This window comes from Myodes glareolus, chromosome 4, assembly GCF_982192425.1.
Source record: "Myodes glareolus chromosome 4, mMyoGla1.1, whole genome shotgun sequence".
Classification (NCBI taxonomy): Eukaryota; Metazoa; Chordata; class Mammalia; order Rodentia; family Cricetidae; genus Myodes; species Myodes glareolus.
In genome coordinates this window covers 80,123,061-80,147,308 of record NC_142029.1, presented here as the reverse complement: position 1 = coordinate 80,147,308, position 24,248 = coordinate 80,123,061, and the positions used below count along the sequence as shown (strand labels likewise).

General features: G+C 43.4%; 1 long non-coding RNA gene across 1 annotated transcript; it reads left to right on the top strand.

Moving 5' to 3' along the window:
• The first annotated feature begins 1,403 nt into the window (after positions 1-1,403).
• Positions 1,404-14,127, top strand: LOC125388646 (uncharacterized). The gene is made up of 5 exons (XR_007228298.3): positions 1,404-2,103; positions 6,302-6,530; positions 7,316-8,871; positions 9,166-9,258; positions 13,963-14,127. It is a non-coding gene; the product is annotated as an uncharacterized LOC125388646 (long non-coding RNA).
• Positions 14,128-24,248: the final 10,121 nt, after the last annotated feature.

Sequence of the window (24,248 nt, the reverse complement as noted above, 5' to 3'; positions counted from 1 at the left end):
AGGCCAAGGACCAGAGCTCCTTATGTGACTAGGGGTCCGAGAAACCATCTAGAAAACAGCGGGCTTTCTCTGGCGCTCACAGGCAGTTCCACACTACCAGGCCATTTACAGGACTCGCCTCACCATGGGTGCCCGCTCAACGGGAAATGCGATTCCCAGGGGTCACTATTCTCAACGTGGGAGGAAACACCTGTTCTCCCTTCAAGCTCCACTACACAACCTCCCCATCCTTTTAGTGTTGCTTTTCTGTTTATTCCACTTTGAAATTTAACGGCTCCTCCCCTCGCCCCAGTCCACAGCAAAAGGGCAAGAGGTACCATTATTTAGATCCAGGGGTCACTGGTTCAAATGGCTGATGCATCTACAGAGAAGGGGGCCAATTCACTCAAACAAGAAAAGGAGACGCTGGCTTCTTAAGTGACGCTGGGACTGTTTCCCAAGATGACTTGTAGATTTAGGAGGACCAGGGCTTCTCTCCCAGGACCCCAGCCTGACTGACAGAATAACGGACTCACCATCTGCAGCGTGGGCAGTAGGAGGCTACCATCTGCCTCTGTGTATCTGAAACCCATGCGCTCATATACTCCATTCCAGTGACCCACTCGCTCTGGGGTTAAGATCAGATGGTTAGGACCCCAGGGGTAGCCCAGAGACCTTGCTACTTTGCCTTTCATGGTGCCTTAGAAGGATCTAATACATTCTGGCTCTGACCCTGCCACTCTCCAGATCGCAAAGTCTTCGCCTAAAGGCCTATCACGCAGTGGTGAAGCACTTGCCTGCGCTGTGTAAAGCCTGGGCTCAGCCTCCAGTACCACCAGAAGAAGCCTTCTCCCTTTACTCACAGAGTGGAGATGAGAAAGCCTCCCACAACTGAGCCCTCCCCTCTCCAGATGCATGCTCATTTTAAAGGACTGGCCTCACCTCCGGAGTCTCTCTCGCGGCCTTCCCTATCTGAAGAGCACCCCTGCTTTCCTCAAGACCCCATTCAAATAGCACCTTAGCAGGTGAAAGAATTCTGTGACCCACCGAAACTCCTGGCCCAGAAACGATCAGTCCCCCTTTCTCTGTTCTTAGAGCACTATGCCTGTTGTTTACATGGTGGTGAACTGTCACAGGACTCCTTAGGCACCTCAAGCAGGCTTTAGCTTTGTGTTTTACATAGGACCCAGAGTATGCTCACCCCCGGTAAGACTTCACCTAATGAAGTGATCAATTACAGCCTATAATGGGTTGTTGGCTTGAGGGCAGCTCTCGAGGAGAAACATTGGTCACATAAAAAAATAACTCCACAGAGAAGACTCCCTGCTGGATGGATTAACAGCCCTCACTCAAAGACCTCTGAGCTCAGTATGAAGAAGAAACTACAATGTAGGGACTACATACCACAACCTCGTAGGTGGCAGTGTCATAGAGCCTTGGGCCTTACTGAGAAGTTTCCGCCCATCAGGCCTGGCTTAGCTCCAGGAGGTAGGAGTCCTATTAAGGCTCTGCCACCCACTGACTGTGTCCCCTTAAATACGCCACATAACTGTTCTCGTTTCGGTTTCTATGTCTATAAAATGAAGTGGCTCTCCAGATGTCTTGGGGGACATAGAGCTAGCTGGTTGGGCATCTCCTGTGTTGTTGTTCACATTATGGTGATCTGCCTTATGCTAATTTCGTGCCTAATGCCATGAAAGAAAGGGTTTTTTTTTTCTATTTTACTCTATGGATCTAGCATAACGAGCTCCCCAGAGCAATATAAATAACTGCTTACTATGGCAGTGAACTTCCTCACAGCAAAAATATAGATTCAGACAATGAGGAAATATTTGTAAGATATTGATGTGAACACGGAACCTGTCTCCTTAAAGCAAGCCAAACTGCCATTCAAATATTGTAGCATAACAAAAATATCTTAGGGCCCACAAAGCCTCACATTAAAATTGTTCTTGGAGGAAGTATTCAACTGAAAAGTGGTACTTCGGAGGGCAGTGCAAGAAATGCTAGAACAACAGGCCATCAGATACCTGGATCAAGTTCATTACAGGAATTTTCTTAAAGTTGGGGAAAGGAAATTCCTCCAGAACAAAATATCATCACACTTGCACAAGTCCAAAAAAGGTAATTTATATAAATTATATTTTGTATTTTGTATTTAATGTCATGATGAATGGTCTTAGAGGAACTCAGGGGGCATCTAATTGTGCTGCTGCTTCTATTGTGCAAAGAGGGACAGTGAGGCCAAGCAAGGATTATCTGATATGTGTGGGGCCAGAAGCATTTCAAATTCCAGATTATTTTCAGATTTTGGGACACCAGAATATATAATGAACCATCTTGATATGAAGCCCAAGTTTATTTGTGCATGTATACATCTTCCACACACCCTGAAGGTAATTTTCGTCAATGTTTTTATACTATAGTCTGTCACAGAAGTTCAGGTATGAAATTTTCCACCTGCGGTGTCATACCAACATTGGAAAAGTTCGTGATTTGTGACATCGTGGATGGGGATTTCCATATCAGGAACTCTTAACCTGAAGAATGGTAGGCAGATTTAAGAACTCAATAGCAGAAAACAAGCCTCGGAGCAACCTGAGAGCTGAGTAAGGGGAGTCATCGCCTTCATGCTTAATAAAAAACCGAAATAGAATATTTTACCTTTAAGTCAGATAAATTTGGGCAACTCTATAGAAAATGAGAAAAGGATATTTTTAAAATGTGGGAAACAGAAAACAGAAGATGGTAAGAGCTAATAGTATAGGAACTATAGTGAATATGAAACTAGTAGGGTCACTAATTAAAAGAAATTTCTAAATTAATGTTTTAGAAGATCTAACAACACAATGTCATAGTTGTGACCAAAGAAAGACCAACAGGAAGTTGTCAAATAAAAAACTAATATAAACTAGATTCTGAAGCTAGATGATGTCAACTTAAGAAAACTCATAAACATACATTCAAAACTCCTAAATATTATTTTGCATTATTCTATAGTATGTTAAGAAGTAATAATAAATAATGATAGAATGAGGATCACATATCTCCATATGTAGGCTTAACCTCATATGGTTAAGGGATGCTAGGACGACTTTCCTCTTAGAAGGCTTATCAATGGAACTCACCACATTAATGAATCCTAAGAGAAAACTCATAATGTTATCTTAATGCATAAAGAAAATTTTATAAATCTAATATCTTCTTATAATTTTGAAGACAGTTTTTAGAAAATTAAGACTAGAGGGAAGGTTATTTAGCTTAATAAACCATATAACAGAATCTAGAATAATGTTATACATAGTAGAGAAATACAAATTCTTTTCAATAACAATTTGTTCTCCTGTATGAGATTCATTTCCAAGTATTTTTATCTATAATTTTCAGAAACAAATATTGAACACAAGAAATATACAAACTACACCACATAGTCACAATTTAGGGATAAAATTTAAAAAAGAACAGATATAATCAATATCATATAAGTATAAAATTAATGCGAGGTAGACAGAAAATCCTAATATAAGATATTAACTTATATTAACCTTTTAATATAAGATTTGTGACCAGTGCAAATATTAGCTAACTAGTAATTACAAAAGTCGGTAGTCTACCGGTTTAATAATCTCTAGGCTGTGAAAATTGCATGTGGCCTGGAAATTTGTCATAAATTAGATCTAGAGAGAGAGATTTGTTGACCTTGGAGCAGTGGTAGGTAGACCAGGATAATTTTAAAGAGTGTCCATTAATTTCTTATACAAAACATTGTGTGTGTGTGTGTGTGTGTGTGTGTGTGTGTGTGTGTTTCTCAGGAGATAGTCAATAGAGTTTATGAGAATCTATGGTTAAGAACCACTGCATATTTAAGAGAAGTACTATGATATTATAGTACTATGATATATATTTTAAAATATATGAAATCACTTAAATCCAGCTAGGATAATGAATGGGTAAATCCATAAATAATGATATTAAACTCCATTGCTGTCTCTGAGAATCGCCTACATTCTATACTGAAAGGGCTAAGGTCACTTCTCCAGCGAGTGAGTGTGGCTTCATCCTTCTGCCCAGTTTTTCTCTGGGGAAGGCTGCACAGTACAGCAAAATGCTCCTGCAGGGTAAGATAGCTTAGCTTGCCATTGGACTGCATTGCAAGAATTGGAGAGCTGCTCCAGTTGTTTAAGCTCTCCTAGTTTTGATTTCTTCTTCTTTCAAATGGGAGCCGTCAAAGAAATCATCATAACAAATAAGAGCAATAGCTTGCTATAGAGTCTTCATCCACATGAATGAGGCCATCGGATTCCCATCAAGAGACTAATTCAATTGATCTTCCTTTAACGTTTTTGTTTCCCAAGTTCGTGTACAGCAGGGAGCCCTTCAAACTTTGCCAATTTCTATTTTCCCAAGAAAAAGACAGGTCCTGCTGCCCTTATCAAAACAGCAGCTAGATTCGGACAACATTTCATCTCCCCAAGTTCCCAGCCATCATCTGCAAATATGGCTGACAGCTGCATGGCGGGTCCTTATCTAAAAGTCGATTTAGTGGTTGTGATTTCCTGTATAGTCACACCTCAAATAATTGAACCTTACAACAAGGTACTATGGAAAGGATATCGCATACCCCTAACCAAATGGCGATTGGATCGATCACGTGGTCTGGCCTGGCGCCAGTGTTCCGAAGCAAGGACTTTATTGTGTACAACAGTCTGGCTTCTGTGGTGAGCTGGAGAGGGCCCAACTTTCTTTATGGCTCTTCTTGAATGGCCTTTGGCACTAGACAGATGGTCTCTAGCCACACTGACAATTTTCCATTGGCACAGACATCTGGTGAATGCCCCGTCCCAATTTGCAGATGAGAAAATCAAGGACCATGTGGCTTTGATTGTTAGCTATGACCCAGATATGCCATAAATAATCTTGGAATCAGCCAAGGCAGCCTGGTAGCTCTTCTCTTTGATACTGCATTACTGGAGTGCTTTGCCAAACAGAAAAGCTCCAGGTTATTCTGCCCACCATGTGGTCTTCTTAATTCAGAAAGACCCAATTTTAGCATTTTGTTTTACCAGACATTGCTGAATAATGAGCTTTAGTTGATATTTTTGCCATGTTAGCAACAATAACGTCTTACAACTCTGTCCAATCAATGGCCAACTTCAAGAAGCATCTTCCAGGATAGCGCTGCAAATACTTATTAGGTACAAATTTGCTGGAAATTGAGCTGAATATTGAGGTTGCTGAAATAAGCAAAATACAGTTCCCATGTTCAGGTTGGTGTGAAAACTGTTGTTTTATTTTTTTATGAGCTGAAGAAATGGCTCAGCAGTCAAGAGAACTTGCTGGTCTCTCAGAAGACCTTTGTTCAGTTCCCAGCCCTCATATGGTGGCTCACAACCATCTGTAGATAGAGCTCTAAGAATTTAATATCCTTTCCTGGCCTCTGAGGACCCCAGGCTCACATGTGGTACACACCCATACATGCAGACAAAACATTCATATACATAAAAGAAAATGCAGAAATCTTTCTAAAAAATAGTTCCCACTCAAATTACATGGGATATTCTTTTATAAAGAGATATGCATGGGCTCCACTCCACTGAGAGAATCTAACTTAGTAAGATATGAAGTGGACCAGGTTGTAACTCTGTTAGACAGGTTTGGGAAGGTCATGGGTTTTGTGTGTATGCTTTATATTTTTAAACAAACATGTCAGGTGGCATTGCTCTAACATTTGGAATCACTAACCTAGACAACCCCAAACTAGTCCTTCCTTTTTTTCCAAGATCTTTTTTTATTCATCTTCTTTCAAGTCTTCTGCATTTTATTAGAATGTCCCCCTCCCCTCCAAGAGTCCCGATAGATAGGTCACAGACTCCAGGGAGAAACCTACTACTATTTCCTTGCTAAGTGAACATAGCAATAAAACAATTGCTAGTGGCATATTGTTACATCCACAAATCAGTGCATCGCTCAACGCTCACCAGAGAAGCTTCTTCTTGCTGTAGATGGTAATTAACAGAAAGACAATGTGCAGAGAGTTAGTAGCTAATCTTGGCTGTCAACTTGACACATTGTAACTAAAATCCAAGCAACCGAGAGTACTGTGAGAGATTCTCTTGGTTGGTTCATTTGAGGTAGGCTATCTACCCTAAATCTGGACCACTGGAGGTCAGAAGGCCCACCCGAAATCTGGGCCCATGCAGTCAGGTAGCAGCCCATATAAAGGACATGGTGTAAGGAAGTTTGGGCTTGGGCTTTCTTCCTGCTTGACCTCACTCTCACTGCCAAGTTCATCTATCCTGAGCTGTCCTTCTGCTCGTTTCAGAACCTACTCCTTTGGAATTGCAACATGGACTGAAAACTGGCAGCCCTCTAGGACCTACATGCCACGCCAGCACCAGATCGGAATTGTTGAGACATCCAGTCTCATGTACTAAACAACTCCTGAACCGTTGGCCTTCCCATCAGGAGACAGCCATTGTTGAACTTCTCGGACTGCAATCTGTTAACCACTCAAATAGATCCCATATGTGTGTGCGTGTATATGTATGTATGTATGTATATCCCATTATATACTATATATTATTATGTATGACATACTATATAATTATAATATATGTATTAGCTCATCTTATCAGTCCTGTTCCTTAAAGAATCCTGACTAATACAATGAGAGACTTGAACTACTCATCCCTAAATGAGATGTCTCTATCACAGCCCTCCCCTCAAGGTACAAGGATCTATGCAAAGAAGGAAGCAGAAAGATTATAAAAGTCAGGGGTGGTGGACAATTTCAAATAAACATAACTTTCCAGACACAATAGGATTGGTGCACATATGACATCACAGAGGCCATGACAGCAGCACAAGACCTGTACAAGCTCAGACCAGGAAAAACCCCAGCACGGAGGAGAAGTGGGATCAAAATCCCAGCCCTAGCCAGGGAGATATTTGCAACTGATAGCTGACAGAAGAGGGAAAATCAGTTGTTGTTGTTTTATTCCCAATGGAGTGGCACTGTGTACATCAACCACACTCCAGGGAGGGCCCATGCTCAGAAATAGTTAGCCAACAAAATTCAGACTTCAACAGCTTTTTATGGTTTATAGTTGCTTTTGTTCTGATTTTTGATTTCTAAGACAGAGAAAGTACATGAAGTCAGGTGGGTGGGGAGGACCTGGGAGGTATTAGGAGAGTGGGGAGGTTATATATTGCATGAAATTCTCAAAAAATAAACAAAAATATGAAAAGGGAGAAAACCAAAATCTTCTGCCATAAACATAGCATGAAATAATTCCTTTGTTTAGCTAAACTCACTTCTTTTGTTTCCCGTGTATAGGAGAGAGCTTGGCCTCATGAACGCTCATGAATGCTTCCCAGAAACAATCTCATTCCTTGAGCTGTCCCAAGCAATACTGACCTGGTGACTCTACCTGGCACCCACTCCAAGACTCATAAATCTCTAGGTGGTTTTGAATGAAGAGAATTTCCCCAGACCGTTGGCCTGACCAGCCTGGTGCCCTGTTGCCTGAATGTTGCCTGGCTTTAAAAAGTGAGGCAAAGGTAGCTTATCCAATAATTGCAGCAATGCTTGTCAACCACCCATCCATCTGAAGATGCACAAAAAAACACCTTATCTCCTTCCTGGAATGCCGAGCCCTCCAGTAACTAAGATTGTCACCAAGTATATTTTGTAATTTGTGCCCAAATACTATGGAAATGGGAGTTGCAATAAAGACAAAGTCCATTTCCTTGTGAACAAAGGGACAGCTTACTACCAAAAGGCAAAGGCTCCAGAGTGCGAGAACAAGTGGATTTGCATAGGAGGCCCGCTCCCGCTCCCACTCCCGCTCCCACTCCCGCTCCCACTCCCGCTCCCACTCCCGAGAAGCTTTTAGTCGCAGGTGCAGCTGGAGAGCTCAAAGCTGCATGTTTTGTTTTAGTCTGAGAGGATGGGAACTTGAACCAATGGACGAATGAATAAGATAAGATGAAAAGGACAGAAAGGTGAGAGGAAGAAGAAGAAAAGCATGAGAAGGAGACCTTAAAAAAAAAAAAAACCTCAAAATTGTAGGCATCCTTAAATTCCAAAGGGAAAAGAAACGTGCCTCCGAAAACAAAGCAATTGATTCAATTAAGCAGAAAGGCCACGTGGGTCTTTATTGGCCATGTTAACACCAGTGAATGAAGTAAGCCAAGCCTTGTTTCTGTAGGCCACACGCTAAAATCGCCCACTCCCTAGGCTTATGATGTCCCCTGCCTCAGGTAATTCCTTCGCCACCAAAGTATACAATGCCTAGCACACAGAAAAGTCTCTATAAAAGATGGCATTACTATTGTCACAATTTTTGCTAATATTAAATATGGAGGCTTTTGACTTGAGCTATGTGTCTTCTAGTATGAGTGAGAGAAAATTCCATGAATGTAATAAATAAAGCATATGCATGCACCTGTACCCACAAACACACACACTATCAGTAAATCAACATAAGTGCCTTTTCCCCTAAAACTGAACTAAATCACCCTTAGTACATGTCCCACACGCAGACACAAGCACGCTGAGACAGGAGTAGTGAGGTGGAAGAGTGGGGGTAAAACAACTCTAAGAATTCCACGTTTTTGCTCCCACAGTCAATACAAGAGGAGTTCTGGAGCTCTGGCTACATATAAGGAACTCCTGTGGGCTCTGCACAAACTAGCTCATGCAGTATTCTTAATAATTTTTGAAGCATTAGCCTCGTCTCACACATCTAGAAACAGACATAATGGGGCTAAGAAACTTGGCTAGTGGATCTTGTTCAGAAAGAGGAGAATCCAGGATCTAATGTGAGCTGGCGTGACAGCTCTCAACCCCAAATCACACTGCTGCTCTACTACAGAAATGAGCCTCGGACGGTAAGTGGTCTGTCCCCCCACCTCTCATCACCCCCCACTCACTCAGCAGGGATGTGCTAAATGTCATCCTATTGTCGCCTAGGCATTTGGCATTGAGGATGCAGTAGTGCATAATGAGACAGCCCTGACTCTATAAAGCTTATATTAATTCAACAAAGGAAGCAGCGGAGGGAGAATATACTCTCAAAAGAACACCTTAGGCATAAATGTAGAACAGTATTTTTTTAATCCTGTTAAGAGATACAGATAAAAGAAATGTCATTACATTAAGCCAGGATATTCCATGTTCAACAGATCCATCAAACATCACTTGGATTTCCTCACAGTGAAAAAGCAGAAACTGAGCCCAGAGAGACCCAGGTTCTCAAGGACTGAGAATGAGGGATGGTGAGTTTTCCATTCTTTCAGATGCTTTGAGGTGTGGGCTGAAGCTTTGGGGCCATGAAGCTAAGCGCTTAATAGGCTTCTGTTTATCTCTGCTCTCCCTCTTTCTACAAAGACTCCAGAATCCACTGGGATAACCCCAGAAGCAGCTTAGACAACCTTTTTCTGTGAAATAAAAGAAGAAAAAGGACTGTGGTGAACACTTACAGGCAAACAGAAATGGGCCCAGAACAGTGATTTCTTCGTGTTTTCATGCACCAGTCGCCACCCCCAGAATTTCTGAGGACGAGCTCTAAGGGAAGGCTAGCACACCTGCTCCTGAGATCATGTTCGAGAAGACTGCCTTACCTTACTCTTTCTCTAGAGCGCTTCTCTGTCCTTTTCAGACAGCAAAGCCTAGCCTGACTTCTGCTTCACTGCTGGGCTCTGAGCTTAGGGAACAAGAGACATTCCAGCCTCAGAACTCAGAGAAATCTGTGAATCAAATGCTCCCACCAATTTTATCTCCTTTGGATTATCCAATTTTATTAAAGGGTTGGATGGCTTAACGTGTACAAAGCAGAACAAGACTGCTGACCAAGAGTAAGCAAATCATTCTATTATTATTAGTATTAGTATTAGTATTAGTATTATTATTATTATAGGCCCCTGAATGGGCTTGGGCCTGGGTCTTGAGGGTAGTCCTACCTGGTCCACTGAAAGGCATGAGAGTATACAACAAAATGATGGATGAGAGAGCATATCACACCTACACCCAGATTCGCAAGTCACACACCAACAGCAAGTACAAAGACCACCAGGGGAGAGAGCACTATGGGCTGTTACTACCCAGGCCTATCCACTGTTATCGTGAAACTCTACCATGGTTATTCAGGGTCACGGCACCAGGCTGGTAATTCATGGTTTTCAAATTCCAGTGAAGTGCATAATCTAACCAAGGCAGCCAGCCATATGTTCCCATCTGTCAGAGGCTATGATGTCATCTCCAACTGATTAGATAAACCAGAGCAAATGACAGGCATTTAAACATCTGCTCCTATCCAGACCTCCAGCAACCTTGGGCCACAATAATAGTTGAGTGTGAGCCCAGTATCGATATCCATGGACTACATAGTAAACCCAGTGGCTTCTAAGTATGAGTCCTCAGATGCAGCCATGCTGATCTGAGACAGGATCACAGTCAGATCTCCATATCCCAGGGCTCCGTGTCTGTGGATTCAGCAAACCAGAATGAAAACATTCCAAACATTATGCCTATAATGAGTGTATATAGACTTTCCTTGTCCTTGTGACATAACAAGTATTCTTAGAACAAACAGTATAAGAATCTAGTGATGATTTGATGTATATGGGAAAATGTGTATAGATTATATCTAAATATATAACCCTTCTTTTGAAGGTCTCAGGCATTAATGGATTTTAGCATCCAGTGAGATGCTGGAACCAATCACCACAGATACTGAAGGACACTAGTATTTGGATGCTTTTTTACTCTAGTCTTAAATGTGACTAGACTCTGGTATGCCAAGAGCGTGATCACAGTGGGAGCCTGGCACACTCAGAATCCTTGACTGGTTCATATCAATGAAGAACCATTCTTCATTCATTCAGGGCATTCTATCAGCTCTCCCTCCCTCCCTCTCCCCCACTTCCCTTTTCTTCTCCCTCTCCCTTCCTCCCTACCCTGCCAATTCATCATGATTCAGTGTCTCTAGCTCAGAGAACCTGGATCCCAGGTAGTGAGTTCATGAAGCCCAAGCGGCTTGAACACAGTAGAGAATTTTCTTGGAGCTGGGGAATGTTCTCAATCCCAGCCAGGAAACAGAAGAAATCAACAATGCTAGAAGGATGAGGTTGGGTTACCCACCCACAACTCCTGCCCCACTAAATGTGTCCAGGGGACCTGCTGCAGGTGTGGTGAGGATGTATGCCAGAGTAAGCTGACTTGGGGTCCCACATGGCTTTCTGCCTAAGCAAACATGTCTCCACAGTCCCATGGACTGTCACCTCCACAGGCTCCTCAGGCAGAATCCACACTAGTTCATTGTTCTTATTCCTGCCAGCCCTCTGATTAATGCTCATTACACTTGCCCACAGCAACCCTAGCAAACCCTAGGGATTTGCCTGATCTGTGCACACTGTGCAAGTCTTGGAACCCAAGCTGCAATGCTTTGGGTACCACAAAGTTGGGACCTCCACTATTTCAGAGCCATAATTCTAAGACTGAAAGCAAGGACCAAAAGCACATTTTGTGAAAAGGCCATTAAAATGATAAAGATGTTCAATTAATTTCTATCATCAGAATTTTGGTATTATTTAAATGAGCTTTACTGAGAAAAATCCCAAAATGTAATTAAAATGAGGACCAGGGGCAGGTATGTGGCTCAGTTAGTAGGGTGCTTTGCCAGCATTCATGAGTCCCTGGATTTGATCCCTAGCACTGCCTAAAGTAAGCACAGTGGCTATGCCTTTAATTCTAGCACTTGAGAGATGGAGAGAGGAAGATCAAAGATGTCAAGGCCATCCTGGGCTACACAGTGAATTTGAAACCAGCTTGAGCTGCATGAGATCCTCCCTCAAAAGGAAGGGATCCAACTCACATGAAAATGGAGTAGGTGGGGTCCCTTAGCTGTCTTTGGTGTCTCTACATCTTTGGGTTCCCTGGCCCTATAAGCATCTACAAAGAACCTTCAAGTTGGTAGTATTCTACCATCCACTGTACCCCTTTGGACTCATCCAACAGTGTCTTCAGGAAGTCAAACACACAGGCTTCCCTGTAGCAACCTGACATCTTCAAACAGTCTCCTCAACCTAATTCACTGGCACCCCCAAGTCACCTCACTGGCACTCACCTGTCTCCTCTCAAGTCTGGTCCAGATCAGATGATGCTGGTGTAGGGCAGTTCAGCACTGTGCCCTCAGCCTCCATCCCAGTTTCTGCCCAGGATGGTAGCAAATGGCTGTCAAGAAGCAGCACAAACTTAGGATTTTGCTAATTCAGAGTCAAATGTACCCTTCGAGTATTTATCTCCTGCACAAGAGTAGACTGTCTCCTTACTAAGGGGCAGAGAGTCTTAGGATAGGAATTTTAGAATGACCCACTTCTGACACATGTCATTTTGAAGCTTCTTGGGGACTAGGTAATATTCTGTCAAGTACAGCACCTGGTTATGGAGAGAGCATGAAGAGTTAGAGAATCCCACTGCACTCCCCTTTCTGAGAAATACCTCGTCCATCTCCATTCTTCCCAGACTCTTCTAAATCATGTCTGTACAACAAATCTACCCATCCACACGCCCTATTCCAACAGATGCAGCAGAAACATGGTCACTCACTAAGAAGGAGACACATGTTAGTACCTCATTTTTGAGCAAAAACAAATGTGCCTTTGCATATCCGTGAGGCTCAGCCACCTTTCTCTGAAAGCCAAGAGAAACTAAACTACAAATGTGTCTGCAACCACAAAGTCTGCAGGTCACACCACTCCTGAAATGTAGCGTGTTCCCAAATGAGCGGGTCTACTCAACTCCTAGGATCTCTCAACACTCTCCTCAAGGCCTGCCTGTTGCCCCAAAGGAAGTCTAATCCTCCTTGTAGAGGCTTTATGACTTTATTCTTACTTTCTGACAATTAACCACAGATGCCCTGAATCTTCAGTGAATATCTATGCAGCTTTGCTTATTTCTGTAACTCAGATATTAGTATCTTGTGTGCAACAACCAAGCCTTCCAAGAATCTCCCAGGATATCCAGACCAAGGTGTTGTTGTATTATTTATTGTATGCATGTCTGTGCGTCCCACGGGAGGCACATGGACATGAGAGGACAGCTGGCAGGAGTTGATTTTTCCTTCCCCTACGTGGGTCCTAAGGATCAATCTCAGGTTGTTAGGCTTGGCAGCAAGTGCCTTAACCTGCTAAGGCATCCTACTGAGCGAGCTTGCCGGCCCCAGCACCATATTTTATATTGTGATTGGCACATAGCAGTGCTCAGTTACTACCTGTTGATTGATTCCTGCCCCTGGCTAGGTCTCCATAGCTGTCAGAAAATTATTTCTTTCAAGGAAACACACCTAAGGCTGGAAAAGAGCACAAGATTAACTGCTCGATTTAATTTAATTTTTAGCTCATCTCGTATTTTCCCTAAGCAAACATTTGTAAATTTAATCTGCATGACAGGCATCTCCTGTCTCCCAGAACCCACAGTTCTTCCTTCAGTTCACTTCCAAGATGTAGCCAAGAGATCTATTCTTCATTCAAACTCATCAGTTTCTTCCACTGTGTTAAACCTCTAAGTGGCTTCCAATTGTCCCTGGGCCCTGGTCCAAATCCTCCATCTAAGTCTCTGGGTTCTCTGGGTCTAGGCTTGCTTGCTGCCTTTCTGACTGCGTCTCCACTGCATTCCACCCTGCCTTCTAGGATCCAACACCTCCAGCTTGCCACTCATAAACTCCCGTTTTAGCCTCTCTCCATGCCAAGCTCTCACCCATGATCCCCCCCCCTCTAGAATGTTCTCTTCACATTCTCCTTCCCTCCCCTGCACACTTTCACTTGTACGGTTGCATTTAACCTTCAGGTTTCAGAAAAGTAATCCTTACTCAGCAAGGACTTGCCTGAGCTCCAGAGGTAGCGTACAGCCAAAGGTTAGCCGTCCGCGCAGCATCCGGTGTCTCCCCGTCACCAGGTGTCTTCTTGTTCCTGCCCCTCCAGGTTCTGCAGCCATTGATGACATCGCTCTTCTTCATCTTCTTACCTTCAGTACAGGGAACAATATTGCTGAAGAGACCTGAAATGTAAATGTGTTTCAGATAAATGTGTGGGAATCTTTTCCGATTCCCAGTCCTTTCAGGTCTTAAAATCACTATCTTCCGATGTCTGGGGGACTACTGCTTTGAGATTAAAATTTATAATTAAAAAAATTCGCCCATATAGAGAGTGGATAAAGTCACGTAAACACTGGAGTTCGAATCCCCAGAATTCTCATAAAATGTAACTCCAGTAAGTGGGAGGCAGAGACAAGAGATCCCCAGAGCAAGCTGCCTAGCTCGGCTGGCTGAATTGGTGAGCTCTGGTTCAAATATGGGTCTCTATATGGGTCTCTGCCCATATATATATATATATATATATATATATATATATATAGAGAGAGAGAGAGAGAGAGAGAGAGAGAGAGAGAGAGATACCAGGTGGAGAGTACTTAAGGAGGACACTCAATGTCAACCTCTAGGCTCCACCACATCTGTACATACCTGTACATACATCTACATACATATCCACATGCCTAAACAATGCTATACTAAAAAGTTCCATGACTTCTAACTCCACACAGTTTAGCTTAGCAAATACAACCATTTACATCCTCTGCCACAGCTTTATCCTCTACCCTTCCCATAGTCCTGATTTGTGGTCTGTGGCTTGTGGGACATGAGAGACCGGGGTGGGGGGGGAGTAGTTATCACATAGTTAACTAGTTCTCATTAGTACTATCAGCAAACCTGTGTTTGCCATGTTCAGCAAATCCTCCCTTTCTTCTCTATTTCTCCAAGCCCTGCTTTCAAGAATCCAGCACACCCAGCTTGCCACTCACAAATTTGTACATAAGACTGATATGATGCTTATGTACAAATCGGGGACAGTTTCACAGACTGACAAACAGCCACAGAGGGCCTTGTGTGTACAAGGACTAGCCAGACACATTTGGAATGTGGCTTCATATTAACCTCACTCTTGACTGAAGTGTCCCAGATACGACTTAGTCCTCTGGCTTCGAGCAGTGATCCTCAGACCTCAGAAGCAAAGAGCATCAGAGTCACAACAAAGACTTTATCATGCACAGCTTGCTAGCCTCCATCCCAGAGCTTCTGATTCAGACGGCTTGAAACTCTGTGTTCCCAAGTGGTATTGATACTACATTGATACAAGAATCACACAGTGAGCATCCAAATGCTTCACAGTCCTCGGTGTGAATGAGATTCACCCTTCTCCCACGGACTTCTATTACGATTACAGCATGTGTGTAAAGCCCTAGATCTTAGAAAGCATCTCCATCAGTGGTGACATACAGCCAGGATAGAGAGCCACCTATAAGTAAATGTTTCTGTCTGCTTAAAGACAATGGTCCCCACAGAGGCCCTCAAAATCGTGGATTTATATGCAACTGTAAGGAGTTGTTAGAATTCCCTGAGAGGTTTAATCAAGCGAAAGGGAACAGGTATTAAAGATCCCAAGCCTCAGGGGTGTACGGGTGAAGGACACCAAGAGAAAAGGAACTAAAATAACCAAACACCATTTTTACTTAACTGAGTGGTGCCCCTTTTATGGGGACCCTTTCCATGAGGTATGCTTGAAGCTACAGCTCCTGTCCTCTTGGGTGTAGGACTGGGCCACTTACAGAAAGAAAGGCCTAGTCCCTGCTCAATGACTGAGCAAGCAAGCTACAGATCTGTACATTAGTAAGCCCAAACGAAACGTCGGAAAAGCAATGACATCATTCTCCCTCTTTTTCAGTCGCTAAAACTAAACCATGATCTCTGCTCATCATGATCTCTAACGCAAATTCAGAGCTCACAGCCAGAAAGCAGCAGCTGACTTAAAGAATATATTCTGAGCAGCTGAGGGGATGGCTAGTCTGTGAACTGCTTGCCACGCAAGCCTCACGATCTGAGTTCAATGCCCAGGACCACTCTCCTCTCAGAAAACAAAACAAGCTCTGTGGGGGAGATTTGATATTTACAATCCTAACCCTAAGGAGGTAGAGACAGGAAGATTAGCTACCCTGGCTTCCGTGTGTGTGTGTGTGTGTGTGTGTGTGTGTGTGTGTGTGTGCGCATATATACATATACACACATACACAAAGAGAGAGGGAATACTACTATTCTGGGTTCTAAACAAAGATAATTGGATGAGAGGAAGGGGGAGCAGAGAAAATGTATAGGTCAATATAATTAATAAAAAATTAAAAAAGGAAAAAAGATAATTGGATAAGTCTGTATTTTTGGAATATACAATCTAAGAAGATATAATTGCATAATTGCACCTATATACTATCTATGTAAGAAAATAACTCAGATTTTACTACATGTTCTTTATACAAATCTAAGAAATTCAAGACATATATAAAACTTAAGTTTCATGAAAGCATTTGTATATAAAGCTTAAGTTTCATTAAAGCATTTATATGGCACATAGCATATACAAGAAAAATCAGAAAGAACAGAACACTAGTCAGTCAGTCTTGGGAAGAGTCACTCCTATGTCAGTAGGATTCATTGCTCTTTTTGTTCCTGTAGTATGCTCAGCATCTAGAGTAGGTTTGGCACTAAAAGAGACTCAACAAATATTTATTCAATGGATGAATGAACTGAGCCTCATATAGCAGCCAAGGGATGTGCCTTCCAGATCTTTCCAAGGATAGGATTCAGGAAGAGAGGGGTTACTGCAGAGAAACCCTCAGCCTTCCCAGCCTTGAGGCGAGATGGCACACCCAGTGTTTGTGCTCAGTGTTCCCTGAGACGTCTTACAGACTCTCCCACACAACCTTCAATGGTCTCTCAGAATCCATGCTGGGCACAAAGATCTGACTGTGCTTTTAACCAAAGGCAAACAAAAAAGGGTGAAATACCACATCGGAAATGTCACCACGCAGTCCTTTCCACCCTCAATTGTGTTGACTTGGTGAAGAAATTCAACGGAATAAAAGAGTTCTCTACAGACTAGAGGTTGAGATGAGAACTCCCCAGCTAAATTTTCAGATCAAGTCTGTTTTCGTCCCTGAATTATCAGACCAAGATTTTTCCAGGGAAGGAATTCTGTGAGGGACTCTGAGTCCTACCATCCTCTGCGCCCTTAAAGTGTGACCACAGCATGGGAAATTGCTCTACTTCAGAAACCCTCGAAGTACAGCAGCTGGTTAAAAGACAAAAAGCAATCCCGTGCCTAGAAATCTACAAAGGTAATTAACTTACGCTTTTTGTGCTTCTGAATTCCCAATCCCAGCCCCACAGGGAAAGGAAATTGATCTGACTTTACAGACACTGTGGATAATTGGAGGCACCACCATCATCACGTGTGTCTGGGGCAGGACCATGAAGCTGCAGAGAAGACATCTTGGGGAAGAAACAAAAGTCCAACCAATTACAGCCTACTCCCTTCTCTCCTACCACCAGGCCTACAACAGCACTTCGATTTTCATACACCCATTTTATATGTGGGAAAACTAAACCTCAGAGAGAGTAAGCAATGTGTCCAAAGTCACCTAGTTAGGCGAGAAAGGACCGGAACCTGACGACGAAATAAAATGGTGACATGACCCATGCTCCGGAAATATCCAGCCTTAGCAATTTTCAAGTGATATTTGGTAATGCTGATAATCATAGTGGTGGTGGTTCAAGAAATGCTAAATAAGAGGGAAAAATCATTTTAGAAAAATACATGTTGTTTACATAAATAACAGGAAAAAAAATCATTTTAGAAAATACTTGTTGTTTACACTACCAGCCCGGAAAGGAAGAGGGTGACACGTGGCACCGAGGGCAGGTATTGCGATTACTCTCCCCGTCAGCCTGACAATTCAGAATCACACGTTCAGAATGTGTTACTCTGTGGGAGGGTGTCTGCAAGAGAGTTTCTAGAAAGGTTTAACCGAAGAATGGAGATCCACCCTTAATGTGGGTGGCACCATCCAGTAGAGTGGGCTTCAAGAAGAGAAAGACCAGGACAGTTGCAGTAAGATAGTGCTTGGGGGGGGGCATGAGTGGAGAGGGTAGGGAAGAGGGAGTGGATTGGGGGGAGGACTAGGAATGAGTATGATTGAAATGCATTACATGAAATCCTTGAATTATCAAAATATTGTATGGTTTTTACAAAAAGAGCAGAACCGAGCAGAGCACCTGACGTCGTCACCCTCTGCTTCCTGATTGCTGACACATGACCAGCTGCTCAGGCTCCTCCCCCCGCAGCTAGGACTGTCCATGCTTTCTCCATGATGATGGACCAGACCCTTACACTGTAAGCCAAAGTAAGCCTTCCCAGGTTGTTTTTATTGCTGATTTTGCCAAGGCAAGGAGAGAAGTAACTAGTTCAGTAGGCAATCTTCTGCCCTAGCAACCCATCCCTGAGGACCACCTCCCGTTACCGTTCTTCACGAGGTGGCAGACCACAAACGCTCTCCTAACCAATGACAACAAGCATAGGAAGAAACAAAGATGTCTCCGTGGATTCAGCAGGAGCTGCTGGGTGGACATGTCATTTAACTTGGAACTGTGTCCTTGAGAAGAAAGGACAGGTCATTGATGAGAGCCGGCAATGCTGTTCCTGAGAACACAGAGAATTGTGGGCAAAAGAGCAGGAGCTGAACAGGGTGCAGTCAGCAGCATGAGCCACTCATCTCTCATAGCTTTTGTCACTGACATAAACACAATTCCTTATGTTAGCCATAATTACACAATGTTACCATTGTCATCATGCCCTATGATTTCACCTATATGACTTTGCTAACTGGATTTCTATCTCTGTATATATCTGTCACTATCTTCCTCTGCCAGAGGTCATTCTCCAGACTCTGCACTACCCTGTGAAGGATGGAACCCATACTTCATGAATATTTGTGGTACGATTTACTGAGGAACATTGGCTTCAGTCAGGGTCATCTATCGGGGTCGCCTGTACATTAAGAAATTAGAACCATGAACCCTGAGAGTTTATTTAGGATTCAGGTGAAAATCAAGCTGACTTCCCTGGTCCAACATAATGGTGCTTGTCTATAATTCAAGTACCTGAGAGATGGGAACAGAAAGGTCAGCAGTTTGAGGCATGCCTGGTCTACATAGTGAGATCCTGTGTTGTGGATAATACGACCCAGATACATATCACAATGCTACCAGAAAGTACTGTGCAAGTCACTTACCCTCTGTGGGCATTAGTCTGCTCAGCCAAACTGTGGCAAATATTACTGAGATTCGGCAAGGATTACATTAAACAGTGTTCGTGCAAAGCTTTGAAGACATCAGCAACTCGTGACTGTTTGCTCCTTACTACTCCTCGTCCATCTGATAACTACTTCTTTACCTACCTCATTATAAATCACTCTTTTCTTGGTGTTACCTCAGACTATTATAATAATGTATCATTGTTTAAATAATAGCCTACCTGATGATCTATAATACCCAGGATATAAGCTACATTTATCATATACTTGTCCTAATCATGATAACCTTAATTACATGTTTAACCTGTGTTAGACTTTGTCCTACGAGCTATGTTTGTGTTAATTCACTAAATCCTTACCAGGTAGAAGTGAAGCAACTCACCCCAGCTATGTAGGAAAGGGAAGGCTAGCATCTAAAGTGAGGCCGGCTGGGCCATAATGCAATTGATCATACATGGGCCAAGCCAGTTACCCAGGGCTGTGAGTTTACCGTCACACTCTCCATGTTTGACCAACCCTTTGACACCTCTCCAGCACTACAGCCCAGACTTGTGGTTGTTCATAAAGACCTGAACAAAGGAGATGCCATCAGCAAAACACACTAGGACTTCAAGAGCTAGCAAACATAGGAGAGAAGATGCCAACTTTGTAGTGGTCAGGTGCCCAGTATCCAGAGCCCTGGCCACCTGCACATTTCTGTCTCAGTGAAATAGGATAGAGCTGAGCTCGACAGCTGATCAACTAGATGAGTTTGATTGTTCTCTCTCTCTCTCTCTCTCTCTCTCTCTCTCTTCCTCCCTCTCTCTCTCTCTCCCCCTCGTCTCCCTACCCCTCCCATCTCTGGTTGACAATAAACAGATAACCATGTCTTCTATCCACTAAGAAAAATCAGTCACTAAGTTACCAGAATCAAAGCCCTGGTGGTTCATTATGCAGTGAGGCCTTGTACCCTAGAAGTGAGCAGAGCCACGATATAGAGAGAAAGCAAAAGTGTGGGAAGGTCAGTGGGCAGAGAGAAGATCGTTAGGGCTCTATCTAAACAGCAGCATGGGAGAATGACCTGTCCTTTCTTCTTTAGGAGACATTTCCAAGTTGAAGTGGTGGCATAGTGGACAACCCACCCTCCTCCATTCTAGGTATGCACAGTTGTCTATTACCTGAAGGTGAGTGCCATTAAGACACTAGTGTGCAGCAGAATGAGCAGAGACTTGTTCCCCAGCCATCTATGTCTTCTGGTCTTAGATTTCCTCTTCTCTAAAGTAAGCATAGTAATACAATCTGTCTCACAGGTTTGACGGGGGAAAGCAGCGCATCTGAAACTGTGCTTCATGGTTCAGAAACCCTCTGTTCATAGAATGTTCTAATAACAATATAAAGTGATGGTAATACACAGCTCTGGATGCCAACAATTGTCCTAATTCTTTTAAGGGTATTTTATCCTCACAGCAATTGTGTGGGATGAAAAATAAGCTCATTTATAGATGAAAAATTAAGACACAGTAATCAGCTAAATTGTCCCAAGTCACACAGCGAGCAAACAGCTTAACTGCCATTCAGACCCAAGCAATCTGTTTTCAAGTCTGTTCTCTGAACCGCTGTTTTAGTTCCTGGTAAGTTCAATCATGAACATTACAAAGCCAGGTCTGGGCAGCCTGCCTTGCTCTTTGAATGGGGACATCCCTTGGCACAGAGTATATTTGCTCATCCTTTATACTGTGTGAAATCTATCTCCTTAAGAAAGCACTCAAAGCTGGGCAGTGGTGGCACACACCATTAATTCCAGCACTCAGGAGGCAGAGGCAGGCTGTGAGTTCAAGACCAATATGTCTACACAGTGAGATCCAGAATAGTCAAGAGAAACCCTGTCTTAAAGAAGAAGAAAAAGAAGAAGAAGGAGAAGGAGGAGGAGAAGGAGGAGGAGGAGGAGGAAGAGGAGGAGGAGGGAAGGAGGGAGGAAGGAAGGAAAGAAAAGAAAAGAAAAGAAAAGAAAAGAAAAGAAAAGAAAAGAAAAGAAAACTCTTAAGTCTGCTATGGCTCTCAAATCCTGAGAAAGTTTGCCTAGAATTGCAGGGGAAAAAAAAATCAAGTAAATGAATTTGATTGCTTTCTCTCTCTCTCTCTCTCTCTCTCTCTCTCTCTCTCTCTCTCTCTCTCCCCCTCGTCTCCCTACCCCCCCATCTCTGGTTGACAATAAACAGATAACCATGTCTTCCTCAGAGCCCCACACACCTGGCCATCGGCAGTGAAGACAGGTTCTCTCTCTGGGAGAACAAGGAACATAGCCTTCTACACAAAAGCAAGCCTGCCTCTTCATCCAGCCCCAACACTATGGTCTATACCGCTACCATTGGAGTTTCAGGCACAGGAGACGGTGAGCCCAAGTTGTCAAAAGAACACATCTGCCTTCATTCATTGCTGTCTGAGCCTGGGAGTGCAAAGAGGAAGGCTAGACAACATGAAGCCTCTTCCCTCACTAGGAAATTCTGGCCCACGAGAGATGACAAAGAAACTAACAAGGTCACCATCATAGTCGTCCAAGTACGTATGATGTGCATGCATCCATGTACCCCAAAGTCCGTTACTATGAACCTATTCTAAATTAGGTAAAAGGTTGAATCCCTCCCTTCTAGTCAGGGAGGCTTTGTCAGAAAACAGATCTTAATAGATACCAGGACTTATGCTCTTACAGAGGGGCCACGGTCACCGCGAAAGAGCAGAAAAGAGCTGAGCTGTCAGCTGGTAAAGGATGGCAGAGGGCAGAAGGCAGTGATCTCTGAGTTAAGGAGAGCACGTGGGAACTGGGGTGTGTCGACACACATGTGCAAATGGGTGTGCATGTGCATGTAGGCACACATGGCAGAGGCCAGAGGTGAACCCCAGGTGTTGTACTCAGATACTGACCAGAAAGTCCAAGAGATCCTCCTGTCTCCACTTCCCCAGCACTGGGATTACAGGTGCACATCCTCACTCCTGGCTTTGTTTCTCTCTGCCTGCCACGGGCTCTGGACATCAAATGCAAGTCCTCACGCTTGCACCCAGCTATTGTACTGATTGAGTTTTCGCTCCAGTCCTGAGATTCTCTCTTGGTTCCAGTTTACACTGCACCTCCTCTGGTGTCTTTGAACAAATTCACAGAGATGCCACCCCTGTCACCTAAGAGGGTGGCAGATATGACTGGAGATTCTAGAATGGCTGTGGAGATCCAACCCATGAGCCCTCTAACCCAAGATTGAGGCTTCAACAGAAAACATCGGAACTAGAGTTTTGTTTCCATACATTCCTAAGGCAGAGGGACTTCTCTAAATAAACAAATCTGCTTCAATTACTCATTGACTTAGAGCTCATGCTTAGAGGTGGCACATGGTGGAACTAAAGTGCAAATAAATAAATAAATAGATATAAATAAAAAAGCTCCATGACCTCTAGCAAGGCCTCCTCTCTTCGCTCAGACTCGGTTTGTTCAGTTGTGAAATCAGCGAGTCAGAACAGATGACCCTGAAGTCAATCCTACTTCAACTGTCTCCCAAAAAGTTGAACTTTCTCGGGCTGTCTCAAAAATCTTTCATTTAATATGTTTGAAAAACAGCAGCCATCAGCTGATAAAGGTGAAAGCTACTTGCTCTCAAATCTGTCAACCTGAATGTAATCCCCAGAACTCGAACGATAGGAGAGAAATGATTCCTGGAAGATGTCCTCTGATCTCTACACATCTGGTGCATACACACGCACCTTGATACGTTGGCTCGACCTGTCAGGTGCTTCTAATTCTGGAACTCAGGAGGCATAAGCAGGCAGATAGATCTACAGAAGCAACTGAGACAACAGAGAGAAAGACCCTTCCCCAAAACAAAACATGTTAAGAACATTTTCTCCATTAAACCAGATCCCGCGGCAAATGACAGTGGAGTATTTAGTTTCTCAGATGTGAACCTTGGGGCCATCCTGGACTCTCTTTGCTCTGTTCTCTGCACCCAATCAATCTGAAAGTCCTATTTACTTCGAATTATGTCCACAACCCATAACCCATGCTTGCTGCCTCCTGAGTGACCATCCTCCTTTTCTCTTCTGGTCACTAAGCAGACAGACGCAACTCATCAAATCAGCTTCTCTGTCCATGCCGTAGAAGACAGCCACTTACCAGCCTCCTTTCCCCCATGACCTGAATGGTATGTCTCCAATTGTAATGAGCACACAAATCACCTGCATGTCTTATTAACACACATGCTAATTTCACAGGGTTGCACTCTACGCTGGGGAGCATGAAGCTTATGCCACTGGGTCGTCACGTGCTTACTGCCTGTCCATCCCCACTAAAATAAAACCTGTGTGAGAGCCAGAACTTCTCTTCTGATTGCATCTTATCTTATGTCTCCTGTCACTTCCATCAGGGTTTTGCAGAATACATCATAAATGTCACCGGAGGGTTGGATCGGGAGTCATGAGGGTATAAAGCAGGCACAGAAGAGCCCTAGGAAGTCATCAAGTAAGGGGCTAGGCAGGATCACACGTGGTGATTTCCCTGGAATTGACATACGTGGCAAGTCAGAGGAGCCAATAGTACCAAGTCAGCTGAAACTCGGTCACTGGGATGAAAACAATTAGTTGGTACAGGAATGAGAGACCAAACCCAAAGGTCAAGGACTGGAACAGACCTGAAAGCTAGAGAGATGACTTGAGAAAAAAATCAGGCTGAAGAGAATGGCTTTGGCTGAGACTATAACATCCAATGCCATGAACAGTGAGGAAAGTATAGGGCCCCTAAATAGACCATTGTGACCCAACCCAGAGGTGGAAAGGACAGGTTTTATTTTATCCCAACTGCCCAATAGACTGTAAGAGACATGGCCCCTGAAGTTTACTATCCCCTGTTTAACTAGCTCTATATCTATTTCTTTTTAACTTAAAAGATGTCTTGAGTATTTCTAACGCAATATGAAAGCTTATTAGCATATCATATACTAATGCTGACATTGATGATGGTGATCATGTCACAACAGAATCTCACTTTTCAAAAGGATTTGAAAATGGCAACAACAAATTACATCCTGTAGAGACTTGCCTGGTCCCAAAC